This window comes from Rousettus aegyptiacus, unplaced genomic scaffold (assembly GCF_014176215.1).
Source record: "Rousettus aegyptiacus isolate mRouAeg1 unplaced genomic scaffold, mRouAeg1.p scaffold_m13_p_8, whole genome shotgun sequence".
Lineage (NCBI taxonomy): Eukaryota > Metazoa > Chordata > Mammalia > Chiroptera > Pteropodidae > Rousettus > Rousettus aegyptiacus.
Window position 1 is genome coordinate 55,976,121 of NW_023416311.1, and position 22,299 is coordinate 55,998,419.

The window sequence follows — 22,299 nt, forward strand, 5'->3', positions numbered from 1 at the left end:
AAATCAGCAAGCTATTTCTGTTCCTTTGTAGCTGTCTGCCTAATACCCTTGCACAGGAGGTTCTTAGAGAAAACTGCGAATCTTTTCTATGAAGGGGAAGTACAGAGATGGAGGAAAATGGCTGGCGTCTCCAGTACAGCCCAATGGTGTTTGTGCTAATCTGCTCAGGACAGACTGAGACCTCTCGCGTAATGGGAGCCTGGCAGGCCTGGCCCTGGGTCCTTTACCACCAGGCAGTCACTGCCTTTTACCTCTTTGTTTGTTATCACAAACGAAGCACTTTATTCCTCCAGACCTGTGTTAAAAGCCAAGTATAAAAGCCTAAATGGCAGCAACTACACTTTATCTTTTACTCCAGCTAAATGGATGTGGCTCCCACCAGCACTTCTCTCAGGTCTTCTACAAATGCTCTTCCTTCTTCTATTCCCACTGCTGATACTTTCACCACAGGCTCTCAGACCAAATTTCCAGATTCAGGTGTAAATCCCTTCAATTTATTTACAGAGTGATCTTGCTTAAACATTGCTTTTACTACATTCTTACCTCTGTTCCTACGATTAGAGAGAACAAGTACCTATTTAGGGTAAAATGAACCCGCTAATCCGTAATTCCAAACTGAAGGAATAATGTTAAAGTGATGGGGGTGCTGGATTACCTAAACAAAATACGCTGGGAGAGACTCTTTGGGACCGGACAACAGACATGTCTTCCCTAAATACACCAAAATCACAATAGAGGAACCCAGTATGGGTTTAGGAGGAAGCAGTAAGATAACGAATGCTAGTTTGGTCATTGAATCTGAAGTCCCAGGAATTCATCTTGATGGAAGAATCTAGAGTTGCAAATATGGATTTGGAGCTCATCAGGTAGGTCTGGATTGTGAGAGTCCTCAGGGATGCCTAGGGCTTTACTTGACAAGAAGTGATAAGAAGGTCAAACAAAGGAAGAGGCCAAGGATTGATCAGATAGGGAGGAGGACAACCAAGAGAGATGAGGAAGCAAGAAGCAGGGAGGACAGAGCTTCCTGAAAGAATAAGCAATTATCGGTTCAATTGCCAGAGATTAGATTAGGAGTAAAAAGTGGAGGGGGCTTGGGAGGCTGGGAGAATGGGGCGAAGGGTTAAAGAAGTATGAATTCGTTATTGATAGATGGTCATGGCGATGGGGAGCACAGCACAGGGAATGCAGTTAGCATTAATATGTTGACTTGATGGAGGGCCAGGGGAGGGAGGGAGCAATTGCAGGGGATCATTTTTATGAACTATATAGATGTCTAACCAATGTACTGTATACTGGAAACTAGTTAAAATTAATTAATTAATTAATTAATTAATTTAAAAAATAAAGTCCATCCAAAATCTTAAAAAAAAAAAAAAAAAGTGTTCACTGAACTGGGCCAGGTAAATTAAGTGACCACAAGAAAAAACATTCAACAGTGAGGTCCACTCTTTTCAAGAAGCTTGCAGAGAAGGAAAGAAGTCAAGGCAATAAAAAAATGGGAGATAAGGCAGAAAAAATAACCAATAAAGCAATAACTAGAATGACAAAATCAAATGGCTTTCAGGAAGCTTGATCAGGGAAAACGGGAAGAAATACAGAAAGCAAATAGATTATTTAGGCAAATGAGATTAGCAATAATAAAAATAGAAAGGACTTTAATTCCTATATTTTTCTTTCCATTTTAACTCCTATTTAAGCTCCATATAAAATCATATCTCTACAGTCTTTGTCAGTATTTCAGCTTACCAATTTAAAAATTTTTTGACTCCTCACAATCCCCACACTAAGTCCAAGGTCAAATCTTCTTTGTTCTCTGTTGCCTTAGGGACCCCTCTTCTCCAGCCCCTAATCAGTGGTGTTTCCTTCGCCCTGCTATGCCGCTGGCGCTGGTCTCTCCTCTGGCCCGTGTAAAATGTACCTGCTGGCTGAACGTTTCCGCTTCATGTGCACTAGGTCCGCGTTCTTATTACTTTCATTAGCTTCTGTTCTCCTTTTGTAATAAATTCAGATTTGCACTTTGCCAATATTTCTTCTTGACTGCCATTTTTGATCCTTTTTCATTTTTTTCACGGTCATTCCATCGTGCTTTCTGATTCTCTGAATATTTGCCACTTAATCCTTTCTGCAACTTGAAAAGTTGGCTTTATGAAGACTTCACTTCTTTCCTCTTATTCTTTGAAATTGTTTGCCAGTTGTATTTTATTAATGAATTCCTCAATAGAAAAAGGAAAGTGAGTTAATGTCCCTTTAACTTTTTGTTTTAGGTTAGCTTCCTCTTGATCATATATTATATTTCATGCATATAATTCAAAATGTTTTGATGATTTTTCTTTGTCAAAACTCAGGCTAGGCTCTCCCATAAATACAGGAAAAAGGCTTGACTAGAGATTATTTGAAGGGTGTCCTAAAGCTCAGTAACTTGTCATAGCTGCTTAAGTATTTACTGTTATCTTCCAATTGAACTGAGGCATTTTTACTTCTAGAATACTAAAATAATTCCTTAGGTCTCTAGGAGCCATCAGGACATCACCCAGTGTTATGTTTGCAAAGTAGAGTAGGAAGAAATATGATTTGATTAAGCCAAGAGTAAAGATGGCCCAGGACCAGGGGAATTGCTCAGAGTGCAAGCCCTGGGGTCAAGGAGTAGAGGGCTCTGGGCAGCTAAGCTCAGCAGGAGCACTGGGTCTCTAATTAGGGGAAGAGACTGGAGGAGGGGAAAAGTGATGCTAATCAGGAAAAGATGTTGAAAGGAGACAAGTCTAAAATTAAAATGAACTTCTCTTATAGCATAGGTTCGCTTAGCGAAAAACAGTCTATTTTGAAGGGTTTCTTTTTTGCTATCTTGTTTGTTTGTTTTTTTAATGGTTAATTCCTATTTCTTTTTGGACATATCCTCAATTACTTCATAAGAGAGGGAAAGATCTAACCTTTTTAGAGCCCCTCTTTTCCATGCATCACATCAGCTGCAGGGAAAACTGCAGGAGACAGTTTACTCATTCACTCATTTATGCATAAACTCATTCATTCATTAAAAAATATTCATTGAGAATGTGATATGTGCTAGGTACTTTGGCACTTTGTATAGAATGGTAAGCAACAGACACAGTTGCTGTTCCTCCAGGAATTTAAAGTAGTATGTGTGTAGAGAAACAGGAAGGCAGTCACAGTCCAGCGGTAAATGCCGTAATCAGAGAGGTACAGATGCTGCCTAAATCACGGAGGAAAGAAACTCAATCCAGATTAGGAGCAATAGCACCGACTTCACAGTAAGAATATTTTAGAGTTAGAAGGATATGAGTTGGTGAGGCAAAGTTGGAGGGAGGGGAAGGAAAGTGAAGGCAGAGAAGCAAAATAAGATTCCAAACTAGAAAACACCACTTGTACCACTCAAGGTGAAAAAGAACATTGTACTTTCACATACATGAACAAGTTTGTGGCTGGAAAGCAGAGTTGAAGGATTAAGAAAGTAAAAGATAAATCTGGGTCCCCAACATAAAGTACTTTTGTGTGCAATACAGAGAACTTATATTTATTCTGAGGACTATGGGAGAATAATTATTTAGATAGGGAAAGGACTTAACCAGATTTGCTTTGTAGAGTTGATTCTAGCTGAAAAGTGGAGATGGGATTAGAGGGGGTGGGCAAGATAGGAGACTGCAATACCAATTTGCAAGTCACTATTGCAGTGATTTTAGAGGTAATGGTGGTCTCAGTTAAGTTAGCAGCAGAAAGGATTGATTCAAAGGATATTTAGTAGATGAAAGAGGACTTGGTGGTTTACCAGACAAAAGAGAAAAGAAAATCATGATGCCCAAATGTCTCTTTTGGCCACTGGATAAATGGTGCTGTCATTCACTGAGAAAAAGTTTTTTTCTTTGTGGGAGAAACACTGGAGATGCCTAGTAAAACTTCAGCTAAAATAAAAAAGTGTGTGCGTGTGTGTGTGTGTGTATGTGTGTGTGTGTGTGTGTAATGCTCACAAACAGAAGGCAGAATTATAGATCTGGGGAGTCATCAGCATATAAATGGCAGCTGAATCTGAGGGAAATGAATGAGCTTACCCAGGTCAAGCGTGCACAACTGTAATTGAACAAGTAATTGTGTATTATTTGTTTAATATGGCTCCATGACTAGACTTTAAGCTCAATGAAGGCAATAACATTGTGTCTGTTCACTAGAACCAAGCATTGTGCTTCGCCTAGAGTAGACAATCGATAATTTTTGAATAAATGAAAAAAATCTGTAAAACCCTATAGTCAGTTATAAAAGAATGTACAAGCGCATGGGATTAATATTGATTATAATTTGTCAAGTCTAGATTTGCTCCAATAACTTATCAGGAAGGACATTTTATACCTTCTTCCTAAAATGCATGCATCAGAATTTGGTTTTGGCTAGTTTGATTTCTACTTGAGAATTTTAATATCATCTATACAGCATACTGAGCAGCAGAAATTGGAGTCATATTGTTACCGTTGGGGCTCATAGGAGTTCAGTGTCTCCCCAAGGGCAGGGTTGGCGGGGGAGGGGGGGAGGGAGGGATGATGACAGCGCAGAAGTGTAGTTAGCATTTTTCCTTGGTTCTTCGTCACTGACACAGTGAAAAATTACAGATCTGCGAGATTTAGAAAATATTTGTTGAAAGTATATTTTAGTCAATGGCCGTGCTACCCTGAACAAGTCTGATCCTTTCTGATCTTGGAAGCTAAGCAGGGTCGGACCTGGTTAGTACGTGGATGGGAGACCACCTCAGAAGACCAGGTGCTGTAGGCATAAAAAATAAAAAATAATAATAAGGAATTGTAGCTGACAAGGTCCTTGCAATCTGTGAGATCAACCAAAGGTTGCCTCACCTAAAAATTTAAAAAGTATATTTTAGAAAGACAAAGCATGCCCCAAGGAGACACATGATTTTCAGTGATGAGAGCTACAAGAGAGCGCTGTAATAACAACCACAACAACAAGCGGTTAAAAAAAGGGCCACAAGAGCCACAAAAGGCCACAGAAAAAGGCCATTAAAGGGCACAAAAAGGATCCAGAAGTGTGAATGTCTGCATTATATCGGGGTGTGATGGTTAGTTCCAAAGGCATTCCTTGGTGATTGGCAAGTGAGGTCATTTTGATTGATACTTGGATGCTGTATAAATCTTTGCCTAGTCCACATGTATGTACCCAGAATTGTACTAGCATTGGGGTGTTGAGTGGTCTCTAGGCTGGACCCTTAGTCCTCCGTTCCCCCTGTCGCTTGTGTCTGACTAGCTACCTAACAATATGTGGTAATCTTCTTTGGTCAAGTTACTCGGAGTACCTCAATTTCCTTTTTATGAAATGGGAATAATAGCACCTGTTTCATAAAGCTGTTGATAGAATTAAATGACATAATATACATAATATACTTTACAGAGCAACCTGGACTATAGAAATACTCTAAATAATTAATGATATTTAAAAGTTTATTGAGGTGGCAGTTTTCTGTGCTATCTAGTGATAAGTTTTGTCCCAGACTATCTTTTCAAGGATGTTTGCATTTCAAGGATGTTTGCATAGCAAACAGACTTGGATGATTGAGATAGTGACTCCCTCAGGGCAGAGAGCAGATTTGTTTCTTTACCAGGATAATAAAGATAATGGCTCCCTCAGGGGCCAAGGTTGAGTAGGTTTGCTAGCAGCCCCCTTATATTATTGGGTTTCCTAAATTTTAGGTTCTTCAGCTGTGACACAAGCCCACTGTGTGTGCAGCATTTACCTGAGCCACTCTGCACTGCATTATGTGACTTGAGGGGAAGGGTAGCCAATGTGAATTTGAAGCTGATGCTGCCCAAGGTACTTTAAGTAACTGAGATCTTTGCTTCATTCCGAAGGGCTTTGCATCTTTTGCCAGCATTTATGAAACTGTGGCAAGCTATCTTGTTAGCTTGTAAACAGTGTAAAATCTCAGACCCTTTATACTTTTCTTGATAAAATTGTCTCTTCATTGTAGACCTATATATTGTAAAGCCTTGATGCAGATGTTTTGTAAGACAGTATTTTCCCATCTTGACACTGCATACTTTTCATAATTCTAATTATAAACAATATATAAACAGGTGCTCAAGAGGAAAGATTGTTCATTTTCACTTTTAAGATTTCAATCTTTTTGCTTATTTGATTGGGAAAAGTTTGAGAAACACAAGACTACTTTGCGTTTAAAAATTTCTTTCAGCCACAAATCCATGGGGAACAAATGTGTGTAGTACAAATCCTTGCTATCTACCAAATATTAAATATCACAATTATGCATTGAAATCACAAGAATATTCATAGTATTGACAGCAATCACTGAATAGATAACATAGATCAAGTCAGCCATTGGCTTGCAAATGCAGAGTTAAAGATCTTGTATTGGTTTACAGAGAGCAGGTCATCTGTCAGTCTGTTTATTCAGGTATAGACACATAATGTCTAAAAAGACAGTAATTTTTATTTATGTATGTGTGTGCACATGCGTGTGTGTGTATAAAAGATGTAGTCACATCCCAGAAGATAGTTATGGATATGCTTTGTAGGAAATATGATGATCCAGGAGTTAGGAAAGATGAAGAATGTTCACTGGGATCAAATGTGAGTGGATGAGATCCAGTAGGGCACAGTGTTTTTAAACTTAAAAGAGAGAGAGAGAGAGACAGAGAGAGACAGAGAGACAGAGAGAGACAGAGAGAGAGAGAGGCAAAATGCAAGAAAAGGAAGAATGAGTTGCAAGTAGATCCTAAAATAGCAGACAAAATATACAGAGGCAGATTAATAGTCCAAGACTAGAATAAGATAGAGATAAAAGATCCAGTGTGCCTTAATAGAGGAAGCTGAAAATACAATACAGAATGGAGAGAAATAAGGCCTTGAGCAGACAAGGTTTTCTACAAGGACCACTAACCATGTGGAAGAAGGAGTTTGCCATAATGACAGGCAAGCTTAATCCAGAAGACAAGAGTTGACTTGGGAGCCCAAGAATATTATGTCTCCAAACACTAGGACACAGTAGTAACTCATGCTGTTAAAAGAGGAAGAAACTATCAAGAATTTGGTGCACCAAAATGTCAATGACATGGGTAAAAACTCCTATGCATTCGAATAATTGGTACCAAGCAGAGCTGTCTTAGTGTTCTTTAAATTGCAGGTGTCTCTTGCTGCGCAGAGGTGAAACCTGAGCTAAATTAAATGAACATGAAACTACACCAAGATTTGTTCAAAACTGGACGTTGTTTGAAGATTTAGTGGTACTCTTGGGGCATCCTTCTCAGGGCTAAAGAATGGACAATGAGATGGGGAAAAAATTACATAAGGCTGGAGAGAATGTTAGTTAGAAGCTCAGGTTTCGATCTGTATTGACAGGTATTTTTTTCTCTTTTATTCCTGGGTGGTGGTAGACAAGATAGGGCAGTAATAAAAATTGTTTCGTTTTGGAGACATGGCCCAAATATAAATCACTATCATATCCAAAATAATTAAAGTGTCAGGCATTCTTTTACTTATACACTACATCTTTGTTTATTATTCTGTTAGATAAAGCCCCTTGTCATTATACTGCAGGCAAAACTGTTAACAAGGAAACTCAAATCCACACCCTAGACCTAATTTTTTAATACAACTTCCTCTTTGATCTCCTGCATCTCTGAATTTAATTATGAGGTCTAACTTGATTCCCTGCCATTGTATCTTTTGCTTTTATTGCTCTTTCTGTAGTTTGTAAAAAGAGTTTTCTGTTTCTTTTCAAGCAAGCTCATTTTTCTTTAGTTCATTGAAAGGTGTCACCTTCTACTTCATGTTGCTCCTTGGGTTCTTTTATTTTTTGTCTCCTGAACTGACATAATTATCATCTCTACATTCTGCAAATATAGCTTGCAGAGTGGGTTTCCTAGGAATATAATTTTCAGAAGTGCCAGACATAAGAATGACTCTAAAGCCATTTGATGAGTTCTGTTACATCTCCTCATTTGCTTCCTTCCCGAAGAGATTTTTGATTTCTGCCTGAAACGTGCTTATCAGCTTAAAGGTATACAGCATCATTATGTTATGAAGATTTTCTTCTGCAGCAGCAAGTGCACTAACCTTGAATGAAGCAGTTGCTAATCATGTTGCACTAAGCAAATAAAAGTCAGAACCAACCTAATCTTGCTTGCCTAATATCAGTTTCCGCAGACTTCAAGTGTAATGTTCTAATCACTGGCGCAAAACAGCCAATTAATTTGCTTTCCCTAAGTGTTTTTACTGGCCAGGATGCATAGGAGAGCAGTGCATTTGGTCATGATCATGCTCCACAAAGATGGGAAATGTTCCCTTTGAGCTTCTAATCATTAGGCCAGCTGAAGTGAAGACAAGCCCATTGACAAGTGAGAATGGCAATAATTTATTTTCTATTGATGGGTTGTGACAAATCATGTCGAAGCAGTGGCTGCATACTGTGGGGCTCTGCTAAGGAAGGCTGTGATGGGCAAAGATGAAACCCTTCACAGCTCATTTAGTCCAAATGTAGCCACCTGGGTGGTGAATCGGTTCAACATACCAGCCCAGGCATTCCAGCACAAAATTAGACCACTAACAGGCAGGCCATATAGGGGTTCCTACAAGGCATTAATCAACAGGGTTGAGCTGTCAAAATGCAGAATCCGAAATTTAAAAACACCAAAAGGATAAAAATGTGCCAATGCTGTCAAAAAAAAAAAAAATCAAGAAGATGATTCCTACTGCAGGATTCTAGCCACCACTAAAAAAAGCTTAGTAGAAAAATGCAATATAAAGGGATAAACAGGGGTATTACCCCTGTGGAAAATTTTTCAAAGATTTTTACAAATGTTAATTAGTAAAGCAGCATGAAGATTTATATAAGCATGTGCATACCCTCTTTCAACTTAATACTGACAGGTCAGATTGCATATAAGTCATCCTTACCTCTCCACAGCAAAGTTCATCTCTTATTTAAATTTCTTTTCTACCCAAACCTACTGATGTGCAGCGCATTTGATGTCTCATGCTGCTTCTGAATATAGACACTTCAAACTCTGCAGAATTCTTAGGATAGCACAGCTTATTTTCTGAACATTTTTTTTTTTTTTTTTTTTGGTAGAAGAGAGATGTCTCGCATCTGGAGGTGTGGAGTGTGTGTGTGTGTGTGTGTGTGTGTGTGTGTGTGTGAGTGAGAGAGAGAGAGAGAGAGAATTTATCAATATTCTTTTAAGAGCTCATTACCTGTTTTTCATATTAGAAAAAGTATTTAGTGCCATAAACACTTCGAAACCTGAGTTTCTGAAGCTAACCAAATTTTCATTGCTTAAAAAAGCTCGCAGAGGTTCTATTACCAAAAAATATAGTCTAAATCATGAAGAAGTGCTTTGCACGCTTCTCATGGCTGTTTCTCAAAGTGCGGTCTACAGACTACACACATCAGAATGGTCTAGAGTACTCAGTGAAAATGTGATGTACATACCCACCTCAGACCTCCAGAAAAATCTGTGATAGGCCTAGGAATTGGAATTTAAACAGGATACCCAGGGTGATTTTAAAATTGTGCAGTGAAATTGGAAAACCACTTATTCTTATATGAATAAGCCTCAGCCCATTTTCAAGTACAAACACTTGCTTCTTTCCACTGCTAACACATCTCCCTCCCCCCCCCCCCACTGGACATGCTGTGCTCCATTTGTTCATAAACATTTTTATTTTCACATTTCCATGCTTTAGATCATGTTATGCCCTTCATATGCCTCAGGCCCATCTTTCCCATCCTCTGAGAGTCGACCCAAACTCCCCCTCCTACATGAAGCCTTTTCCATTTCTCCCAGCTAAATGAGAATATTCTTGCCTCTTAGCTATTCTAGTCATTTTCATACCTTTCATAGCGTCACCACCTTCTGCCTTCTGTTGCAGTTACCTATACACATGCTTTATCTCCTGGTTAGTATCTTGTTCACTCTTTGAGGGTCATGTCTTGTATGGCTGTGTATACTTCGTACCACCGAATTCATTGCCCTGTGCTTTATTTATATACAGTAGATATCTATAGAACTAAACTGTTAAAAAAACAGATGTTATTTCAAATCCAAGCTTTATACCTTTAAGTCATTCCCAATATATATGTTCTCTTTGTGTGTTCAGAAATCTCATCAGAATCTTGGAGTGGGTTTCCCTGTAAGCCAAAATACATGAGGCCTGTTATTTTGTTTGTTTTACTTAACTGCAGTTTGTCTATGAAATGTTATTATGCTTCAGATTTTCTAAATTAGTTTTAATATTTTCCTTGAAAGAATACTTGCTAACATTGTAAGTCCTTAGCTAAAACAGATACATAAAGTATATTAATTATGCTGTGAAATGAATTACATTATAGTATAATACTATAAACCATATGTTTTATATTTTATATATTCATTTAAAAAAACCGAGAACTATATGGCCTTAAATATTTAATAGCTTTGTACAATGATTAACTAAAAGTCAATGTCTACAATTGATTATATCTAATTTGATTTAAGACTAATATAGACCATAATAAAACAGACAACATAGGAGCCATGGTTTGGACTTCCATGACCTAAGGAATAAGTTCAGCCTGATTATAAGCCAAAGATGTATTTTACTTTGAGCCTCCCTACATTCTATAAGAAAGATTAGAAAGAGAAATGGACAAATGCTATGTTCTGTCATTCTTAAAAACAGTATATCCCCTCATCCTATGTTGTAATTCTTTTTAAAACTCCTTTTTACTTTGATATTGCTGTGTGTTTAGGGCACCACAGAATCGCAGGGAAAGAATGTTTGCAGGATACTTGAGAATATAATACTTGAAAAAATAGAATAATTCAAGCCAATGTGAACCAAATCTGCTCTAGTCATAAGAATAGCCCTTTATCAGCCTCAGTCTTCAATTACAGACACTCTAGATGAAGAGCAGGAGTTGAGGTGCCAAAGATAATTAGGGCAGATGAGGGCCAGGGCAGAGCTGCTTGGAAAAGTTCTGAAGGTCTGGGAAAGTATTCTTTAAAAGAGAAGGTGATGTGTAAGATTACCTCTTTCTGACACCTTGGGTTGTGTTTTAGGACTACTGTATAAAGTACTTCTTGAAACCACATATTTCAGAAAGTTTCTCTCGCAGTTTAATAGTCATCTCATTGGGTCTGGCTTCAACTCAGTTGATAATTAAAATAGAACAGAGAGTGATATTGCATTTTTATATATATTAGAGTTCTTGTCCATGAGCACCTAGGGAGCCCCTAGATATAACTAAAACCTAATTAGGAGAAAAGAACATTGCCGATTCAATTTCTGAATTGGAGAGTAAAAGGAACACAAAAATCCCTGACATAAAAACATAAAATCATTTAAAAATAAATAACTAAAAAGGATATTACCTTTGAAATATGCCCTCCACTTCTCCATCCAAAGAACGACAGTAATGTGGTATTTTCTAAAATAGATCCAATTTGATCCTCTGCTAATTCCTCCATTCCATTCCTTAAATGTATTTTCACAAACAGCACATATCACTTGGGGAAAGGAAGAGTGAAAGGTTAGTCCACAAATGGCTGACAAACAGTGATGAGACTGTATAGAGGGGCCTGAAGGAATGTGACAGATAAGCACTGACAAAGAGAAAGAGATGCGAATCAGCCAGCCCATGGTATGAGTTTCGGAAAAGCTTTGATGTGTGAGAAATATTAGGGCATTAGATGAAAGGTTCGTAACATTAACTTCATGATATTCATGATAGGAGAATTAGAGGAACTCTCGAAGAAGATAATAAGAGTAAAACTATTTCAGGGAAAGTTCTTTGAAGAAGCCACAGATCTAATAAACAAACAAACAAAAGACAGCTTGTCCTTCAGAGGGTATCTTGCCTGCTCTAGGAGCAGAAAGAAACCAACAATGACCTATGCATAAAACCTGAGCGGAAAAAAAGGGGGAAACATAATGAAAAGTCAGATGAAGAATATACATCTGAAGAAGAATGTCACAGAGAACACAGGAAGTCTTTTAAAAAATTCTCTAGAGTCTCAGTGAAATTGTAGACAACATGAGCTCTTGAAAAAAAAAAACCGTCAAAAGAGAATTCAGAAAAGTGATATAATGAAATAATAGATTAAAGTTGAGCTGGAAAACTCAGGAAAGAAATGAAGGAAAAACTAGCAATCATTATAGACATGAAAGCCCCATAAAGGCAATAAAAATTAGAATATGTACTCATGAAACCAAAGTCATGGAGGTCAAAATTGAGAAATAAAAACATGAAGAATAAATCTCACAAATCAAATTAAGAAAAAAGAATAATGTAAAAATTATTAAAGAGAAGATGATAAGGCAGACAAAAACTATTTAACAATCATAAAATTATTGTTTCTAAAAAAAAAAAAACAGCAGAGCAAATGGGACAAAAAAAAAAAAATCTAATATATAAGTAAACTTTCCTGAGGAAAGATTTGATCTATATTATTGTAAGTGCCCCTTATATTTGACATAAACTGAATACAAAATAACCAACACCAAAACATATGCTAATACAATTTCTGGTCTTTAAGGATAAAATTATATAGGCATCCTAACTGAGAAAGTAAGACCTGTCAAAGGGGGAAAATCAGGTATGTCTTAAAATTCTTCAAAGCAGCACTTAATGTCAGAAAACATAGCACCATAGCTATAATGTTTGCAGGGCATGAAACTATGAATTTCATCCAAAGACAAGTTATCTTTCAAAGATAAAGACAATATTCTCAAGCAGGTGAGAATTTAGGGATTATAGCACCCATCATGATGATTATTAGCAAGAAACAGATCAAAATAAAACACTATGTAAAAATGCCTAAGATGAAACAGTCATGGAAATCTTGTTATCTGGTTAAGTATTATAAATATTGAGAGTGAAAAACAGTTATATACACGCATGTGCACACACATGAACTATTGAAGGATGGAAAAAAATGGGAATGTTAGGAGGAACCATTGATGTGTTAGCACATCTTTTACAATCAGCTGTTTTAAGTACCGACTTTAGCTACCTATAGTTCTTTCAGGATATATTGTTCCTAAATTTAAAGAAATGTTTAAGAAATTCTAACAACTCAGTGAAGAAACATTTTTGGAGACTCCAACAATTTTCTCTTTCTCTACACTTTTTTTGTCTTGGATTTGTTATTTTTTATTGAAGCTACCATGTACAGAATTGTCCCATTAAAAAATATTTCTCTTTGTCTTTGTATGGGCATAGATGACTATAAAGATGTACACCAAATATTGAAGTTATTTCTAGATAATGGGATTTTGAGTGATTATTTCCTGCCCTCTGTAGACAAGAGCACATAAATAATTTTATGAGTGAACAGTTTTTTAAATATCCAGAAAAGTAGATGTGAATTAAATACTCAGAAAACTGGAGTATCTTTCTGATGTTGTCTGTATGTGCATTCTTTTCATTTCTTCCTAAAAAAAAAAAAAAAAGGTAAAAACCATTCAGTCAGCGTAGGTAGTGTGTTCACAGTAGCACAATGTTAATCAGAGGAATTACAAAGGAAACTAAAAGTTATTTTTCCATGAAAAGCTTACAGTTTAGCTTGAGGGTCTTTAAGTTTGTTTTTGTTTTTTTTTGTTTTTGTTTTTGTTTTTTTTTTGCATTCATTTGAGTTCCATGCTAACTTTGTGTAACAGAAAAAGGATGTGCAAAGAATCAAACTGTGATACTTTTAGATAGTTCTCTTATTCCCTGTTCCACACATAATGTATGGCTCTCTTATCCAAATAAATTGGTAATTTTTTTAAATTTGGGAATTATTCAAAGTATGAAGCAACATCTTTGGTAAGCTACATTAATGTGGGCTTGAAAGGAAAAATGTCTATCCAAACTCTTTATTATACCTTAAGAATATATTTTAGTGTATGTCTCAAGTCACGATTTTGGTTTAAAAGAAATCTTTGATTGAATTGGCAGTTATCAAAGAAGTATAAATTTGTCATATTTCCATAACCCACATGGCCCTAATAACATAAGTGAATGACTTAACTCACATATTGTAGCCTATACTTTGTAAAATACTCTAAAGATCCTTATAAGATGAAACAGTTAAGTCGTTCACAGATTAGCTATTTATCTAAATGTTTTGTTTATAATCAGCCAGTTTGATCTATTTTTTTTTTCAGTCTGAATATACTTTCAGGTTTGTGGGATTCTGATTACACAATTGCAATGGGTTTAAATTTATTTCGTATAATTTTCATGATAGAAGCTAAAATTTTTAAGATTATGATATCATTTCATAATTGTCAAAGCTTCCAGCTTGACATATTATTTCTTAAAATTTATTTTAAAAGATAGGATGATGGAAGGAATCAGCAGTTACCTAGGTTTGTTAGCATAAAATATGTGAGAAAGAGATGAGAAGCTGTATTTAATATGATGGGTAACTTACAATATTTGCACAAATCAAATACTTAAGGATCTGCTAAATCGTCAAGCTGCCATTTAACTTATAATTTAGTTTACTTGTTTTTCTTATGTGTAAATTTAAACATATGATAGGTCACTTTCTTGATGTCTTTATCCAGTATATGGCTTCAATTTAATTGCAGATTCATAATGCTTTCTTAAAATCACAAGTTTTTATTTATTAAATTTAATCATGATATAATTACAGAGATAATTATTCACAGTGAGGACTATTAAAACTTTTTAAGTGGATAATAACAAATTGCTCACTATATTTGCTTTTACAACTTTTAGTTTAGTATATTATTTTGTCCTCCAAGGTAAAATGACATAGTGAGCATATTGCATAAAAACCAAGATCATCACTCTTTCACTGTCTATCACTCTGTTTATGCTTAACCAAGCATTTATTTATTAGTTCTTAATGGTAAGGGCTACAAGGTTACTACACCTGAGAGAAATATCTGTAAGACAGGCTTTCTAATTAATCACTGAGAGGGTTCAGGAAGGTCTCGCTATTTCTGTAAACTGAAGCATTTATGTACTCTGTTCCAACTGTTGATCACAAAAATGACAGGCAATGCTTTATTTCTCTAAGTTTTTTTACTTCCATTAGGAATAATGAACCCTTTACATGTCTCGATAGGTGAATACGTGGATGCCATTGTTAAAACTAGGGACATTGTTCACCTGAGGACAGACATGGGGACAGTTCTAAGAAAAGAGAACAGTGGTACCAGTATTTTATCAATGATACCAAAATGTCACTCATGGTGCTCTGAATTGAAGACTGCCGTCTCCAAACAAAAGGCTCTGAGACAGAACAATCAAGAGCAACAGATCCAGCTAGTCAGGAGTTTACCATAACCAGGGCCACTTGTGGCTAGTCAGGTTCACCTGAAGCATTGTTCCATATTGGTTAATTTTACTGAGTTCACAAACAAAAACTGCAATGAAATTGGCAGCAGTGCTTCAGGGAAAATCATAACTTAGTTGACAGTTATGGTTGGCCAGAGCACTGGCACCAACTCTCACCATATTTACAAGTTTATTTGGGAACCCACACTCCTTTCCCCAATCCTTGGCATTTGCTTTGTTGTTTCCTGATGCAGAAGCCTCTGCAGCCAGAAGCAAAAAAAAAAAAAAAAAAAAAAAAAAAAAGCATTGCATTACATATCTTAATAGCTTGTTTCTCCTGTCTCTAGCCAGATCCCTGACATTGGCAGAGGTCACCACCTACTCCAAACTGCTGGCATAATTTCTCTCTTAAACACATAATGCTCATTTCTTAAGCCCAGCACATGTAATCAGTAAACAGTGTCCTCCCTCTGCCTGTGTTCATGTATCTTAAATGTAGCATAGCAGGCCATGACAGCTAATCCTCCACCTATTAGTCTTGTGATGTTTCTCTTTTTCCATCCCTCCATCTCTCCCTATTTCTACAATCCTTACAGCCATATTTAGTTACAAGAGATGCAACAAACAGTAGCTTTTCAGTATTCAGCAGCTATGTAGATGCTAGCCCACTCCTGGCCATGCTAAGAATGAGGCTACAGCCACTGAGGCCATACTGCATTCTATTAGAGACAGGGACCTCCCCTGATAGCTGCTGCTTTGCTTCCTGTCTTTTGTATGGCCAAAGACTCTGTGAGTCACCTCAGAGCCTCAAGCGTCTGTTCTCTCCATTTCAAGCAAAACAATTCCACTTTTTATGGTTTATCCAGCATGCTTCCACAAAATACTTTTTATGTAGATGCTGCTACGGTTTAATGAAGAAAACTATCTCTAAACAAATTCAAAGAAATTAATCACTTAAGGTCTTGCTAAATATGTTTAAATTTTACATTTCTGGGGAAATAGCAGCTCTGAGGAAGTGATCAAGTGTGCTTTGTAAGTGGGGAATATAGCAGAGAAGAATAAACGAAGGAGTTTCTATAAAAGGGAACAGAAAGACAAGGAATAGGAATAGGGAATAATAGCTGTACTGAGGTGGGGATTTGTTTTCCTTGTGAGCTGGTTTAGTTTGGTAAACAGCCGAATGAGAGGTATAACTTCATCCAGTTCACAGGCCAGTGGTCATGAATTTGACTGCTGATTCTGTTTTATTTGGACTGTTGCACACTGGAAGAGTAGATTCCAGCAGCCTGCAAGCAGCTCTCCTACAAAGATGCAGATGCATAGGAGTAGCAGGGGTCTCTGAGGCACAGGAGTGGTAGGGGGCCCTGAGGAGCTGTAGGCAGACTTCCAACAGCATTTAACACTGTTACTTTATTTATCCATCAGTAAAACCAGTAGATAGTAATGCAGCCACATTCCATTGAAGAAGAAAAGGCTTGAAGAGAGCTATGAATTGATGACTATGACTGGTAACTAAATTTCTCTGAGGTTCTATAAATAATACTTTGACTTTCAAATTAATTTTACGTAACTGTATCATGTAACTATAGCATATATGTGCTTTTATTGTTGATACTCAAATACTTCAAATTGGATGAAATTAATTTTTTAAATTTTTGTAATTGCTTTTGCATTCTACATTGATAGTAGAAATCATCGATTCAAAACTATATTAAAATTTATTGAATTTTTAATAGAAATAATTGATGCCACATTTATGTGTTTATTTATGCCTTATCTTGTTTGGAATAGGATTTAAGGTAATAGTTACATATATGCTTCAGATTAAAACCCAAATTCTGTCATAAGAAAAAGAAACCAAACTCAGAAATTGAGAAAATTAGTTGAAAAAAATTGGATTCAGTCAACAAATTATGGAAAAATCATTGATTTGTACTCAGACAGAATGGGCATGAATTTTACCTCTGTTATTTGCTCCATGACTTTAAGTAAGTCATTTCATCTCTCTGAATTTCAGCATTTTAATCTCTAATCTGGAGAATACAATGAGACCCAATTGAGTTATCATGAGGATTTGATAGAATGATGTACGGGCAGTACCTCAGTGCCTGACCTATAATATATACCAGCTTAAGATTAGCTTAGGACAAAGATGAAAATATGGCAAAAACAAACAAACAAACAAAAATACAAGATAGAATTGATTAAATGTTATATTTTGTGATTTAGACATTAAATATGAAAGAGTCACCAGTCACCGAGAGCTGAAGTAATCAGAGAAGATTTTGTAAAAATTTAATAAGGGTTTAGAAATATGGGGAGGAGTAAGAGAATGTCTTACTTAGTCCATTTGGGCTGCTGTAACACAATAGCACAAACTGTGTGGCTAATAAACAACAATAATTTATTTCTCACAGTTCTGGAGGCTGAGAAGTCCAAGATCACAGCACCAGAAGATTTGGAATCTGGTGTAAACTCGTTTCCCGGTTCACCGACAGCTGTCTTTTGGTTGTGCCCTTACACAGTGGAAGGGACAAGGGAGTTTCACTGGGGTCTCTTTTATAAGGCATTAATCCTGTTTATGAGGGCTCTGCCTTATGACCTAAGCAGCTCCCATAGTTCCTACCTCCAAATACCATCATGTGGGAGGATTAAGTTTCAACATATGAATTTTGTGGGGACACAAACATTCATGTAGCAGGGAGTGAGACCGTGAAAACTTGCTAGGTAAAACAAGAGTAGAAACAGAGACATAAGTGAGTGATGGCAAGGCAGGAGGTGAAGCCAGTCAGCTCCAGTTATCCTGCTGTGGTCTGGCAGTGGCAGGAGAGGATGACGGGGGCCTGGTTTGAAGACAGACAATTCACTTCGTTTTGTATTCCTAGGATTTGAGGTAACAGGATGCTTGGCTGAGAATATACCCCATATAGCTGGAGATGGGGGTCAGACATTCTGAAGAGGCTACAGATTTGGAGGTCATTGGCCTCATTGTTATAGTTAAACGCAGTGAGCTCTTAATGAGAGAGAAGTGTACCAACCTTTCAAGACTGAATTTGTCAGGGATATTATCCACTAATAGGGTGGAAAGCAGAAGTTCAATCACACCAAGAGGGGCTGTCAGAGTATTAGGGTGGTCAGAGTATTAGGAGAAAAGCTAAGTTTGTGGTGTGGAGTCTAATAAAAGAATGGACTTCAGCAAAAGAGGGCGCTGAGAAGCCTGGGGAGAATAGGGAGAGTAGACTTGCTATGAGCAGCTGCTGCTTCTCTTGGAAGAATGAAAGCATATCCATAGTGAGCCCTGGAAGGAGAACCTTTGTCTGGGGAGACACACTGCCCAGCTGTCCTGCCTCTAATGGTTTTGCCTTTCCTTTGTGATCTCTTGTGCAGATGATTAAGTTTCTTCAGATAAATATCCAGAAGTGGAATTGCTGGGTCCTATGCTAATTCTATTTTTAATTTTCTTAGGAACCTCCATGCTGTTTTCCACAGTGGCTACACCAATATACAATCCCACCTTCAATGCACAAGGGTTCCCTTTTCTCTGCATCCTCACCAGCACTTGTTTGTTGATTCATTGACAATAACCATTCTGACAGGTGTGAGGTGATTTCTCATTGTGATTTTAACCCATTTCCCATTTAGAGAAAAAAAAGTGCAGCTTGCTGCCAGCTTTAATTTAATTTTGCATAAACATGATTTTTGAGGCTGAAGCAAATCTGACTGGTTTTCAATGTGAAAATATAAAAACTGTTCTTGGAGTTATTTCTAAACAGAACTTGTCTCTAATCCTAATGTAACAGAAATGTATACATAAATCGGATTCATCAAGTGAATCTTTGGCTAACAACTGTTTGAGAATGATATTAAATTAACATCATGCGTGGGAATGCTACATTTTCTAGGATTTGACATTTTCAGCTATTGAGAATTACTATATTTTGTAAATGGAAATACCACTACTAAAAACAGAATGCTATAAGTAGAATGATGTCATTTGTTTCCAAAGATGATCAATATACTAGAGTGATGTGAAAATAATAATAAAAGCAAAATATTTTGTGGCAAACTTTGGCGGTAAGGTTAGGATTGTAATCTGCAAGTTATCTCAGGGTAAATGCTGCAGCCACTAGCAGTTCTATATATTAGCAACAATGGACAATGAAAATTTTTGCTGTGTAAAACTTTTTAGTTTGATATAGTCCCATTTGGTTTTGTTTCCTTTGCCTGAGGAGACATATCCGAAAAATAAAAAGCCCAAAACATTGCTGAGAGTAATGTCAAAGGTTACCGCTTACATTTTTTTCTAGGAGCTTTATGGTTCCAGGTCTTATATTTAAATCTATAGTCTATTTTGAGTTTATTCTTGTCTATGGTGTAAGAAAGTGGTCTAGTTTTATTATTTATTTTTTTGCATGCATTTGTCTAGTTTTCCCAACACCATGTATTAAATAGACTGTCTGTAACTCATTGTATGTTCTTGCTTCCTTTGTTATAGACCATATAGGCATAGATTCCTTTGTTAAATGACCATATAGGCATAGATTAATTCTGGATTCTCTGTTTTGTTCTAATGATAAATGTGTCTGTTTTTATGCCAGTACCATGCTGTTGGGATTACTATAGCTTTGTAGTAAAGTTTGATTATCAGGTAGTGTGATACCTCCAATTTTGTTCTTCTCTCTCAAGATTGCTTTGACTATTCAGGGTTTGTTGTGGTTCCATATAAATTTTAGAATTATTTATTCTCATACTGTGAAAAATGCCATTGGTATTTTGATAGGCATTTCGTTGAATCTATAGATTGCTTTGGGTCATATGGACATTTAAAGAATATTAATTCTTCCTATGCATGAGCATGATATATGCTTCTATTTAATCTTCAGTTTCTTTTTCCAATTTATAGTTTTCTCAGTACAAGCTTTTTACCTCCTTGGTTAAATTTATTTCTAGGTGTTTTATTATTTTCGATGTGATGGTAAATGAGATTGTTTTCTTAAATTCTGATAGTTTATTATTGGTATATGAAAATATGACTGAATTCTGAAATTTATGTCCTGCTTTACTGAATTCATTTATTAGTCGTAAGGTTTTGTGTGTACGTTTATTTTTATGTAATCTTTCAGCTTCTAAATATGTATGTCATCTGCAAATAGTGAGTTTTACCTCTCCCTTTCTAATCTGGACGCATTTCTTTCTTTCTTTTTTTCTGATTGCTGTGGCTAGGACAAACAATATGTTGACTAGAAGTGGTGATAGTAGGCATCTTTTTCTTGTTCCTGATCTTAAGGAAAATGTTTTCCTGTTTTCCCCATTGAGTGTGTTAATGGTGGGTTTGTACTATATGGCATTTATTAAGTTGAGGTATGTTTCATCTCAACTTTACTAGAGCTTTTATCGTAAATGAGTACTGGATCTTGTGAAATGCTTTTTCTATTTCTGTTGATATGGTCATATGATTTTTTGTTCATTTTTTTATGTGGTGTATCACATTAACTGATTTGCAGATATTGAACCAACCCTGCATCCCAGAAATAAATCTCACTTAATCACAGTGTATGATTTTTTTAATGTATTGTTGAATTCAGATTGCTAAAATTTTGTTGAGGATTTTTACATCTAAGTTCATCAGGAATATTGGCCTAATTTTTTTTTTCTTGTAGGGTTTTTGTCTGATTTTGGAATCAGAGTAATGCTGGACTTTTAAAATGAATTTGGGAGCCTTCGCTCCTCTTCAATTTTTTGGTATAGTTTGAGAAGGATAGGTGTTAATTCTTCTTTGAATGTTTGGAAAAATTCACCTGTGAAGCATCTGGTCCAAGATTTTGTTGGGAATGTTTTGATTCCTGATTCAGTTTTATTAGTAGTTCCTGGTCTATTCGGATTTTCTATTTCTTCCTGATTCAGCCTTGGAAGATTGTACATTTCTAGAAATTTGTCCATTTCTTTTGGGTTGTTCAATTTGTTGGCATATAGTTGTTCATAGAATTTTCTTATCATCCTTTGTATTTCTGTGGTATCAGTTATCACTTCTCTTTCATTTCTGAGGATTTATCTTTTTTTTTTTTTTTTTTTTTTTTATCTTTTCAAAGAACCAGTTCTTGGTTTCATTGATCTTTTCTATTTTCTTTTTTAGATTCTATTTCATTTATTTCTGCTCTGATCTTAATTTTTTCTTTCCTTCTACTAACTATGGACTTTGTTCTTTTTCTAGTTCCTTTAGGTATATGGTTAAATTGTTCATTTGAGATTTTCCTTGTTTCTTGAGATAGGCCTGTATTGCTATAAATTCCCCTTTTAGAACTGCTTTCGTTTTGACTCATAGATTTTGAGTCATTGGGGTTTTATTTTTATTTGTCTCAAAGCAACTTTTTATCTCTTCCTGAGCTTGTTAACCTATTCACTGTTGCATGTTATTTAGCCTCCATGTGTTTGTTTGTTTTCAGTTTTTTTCTTGTAATATATTTCTGGTTTCATACCATTGTGATCAGAGAAGATGCTTGATATGATTTCAGTATTCTTAAATGTTCTGAACTTGGTCTGTGGCCTAACATGTGGTCTATCCTGGAAAAATGTTCTCTATGAACTTGGAAAGAATGTATATTCTGGTGCTTTTGGGTGAAATGTTCTAATAATTATCAACTAAGTTCATCCGGTTCTATGTGTCACATAAAGTCAATGTTTCCTTGATTTTCTGCCTGGATGATCTATCTATTGATGTCAGTGGGGTGTTAAAGTCCCCTACTATAATTGTATTATTATCAGTCTCTCCCTTTATGTTCATCAATATTTTCTTTATGCATGTTAGGCATCTACGTGTTGTTAAGAGTTATATCCTCATGCTGAACTGATCGCTTTACATTCTGAAAAACCCTTATTTGTCTCTTGTTACAGCCTTTGTTATAAAATGTATTTTGTCTGATATAAAATGTATTTTGTCTGATATAAGTACTACCCAGCTTTTCTTTTTGTTTCCATTTGCATGAAATATCTTTTTTTCT

The 22,299-nt window shown here is 36.2% G+C and overlaps 1 protein-coding gene and 1 pseudogene across 2 annotated transcripts in view; both read left to right on the forward strand.

The window, feature by feature from the left end:
- KIAA0825 (KIAA0825 ortholog) overlaps positions 1-22,299 on the forward strand; it is a 352,289-nt gene that overhangs the window by 285,558 nt on the left and 44,432 nt on the right. The window lies entirely within an intron of this gene.
- LOC118606985 lies at positions 4,655-4,773 on the forward strand (annotated as a pseudogene).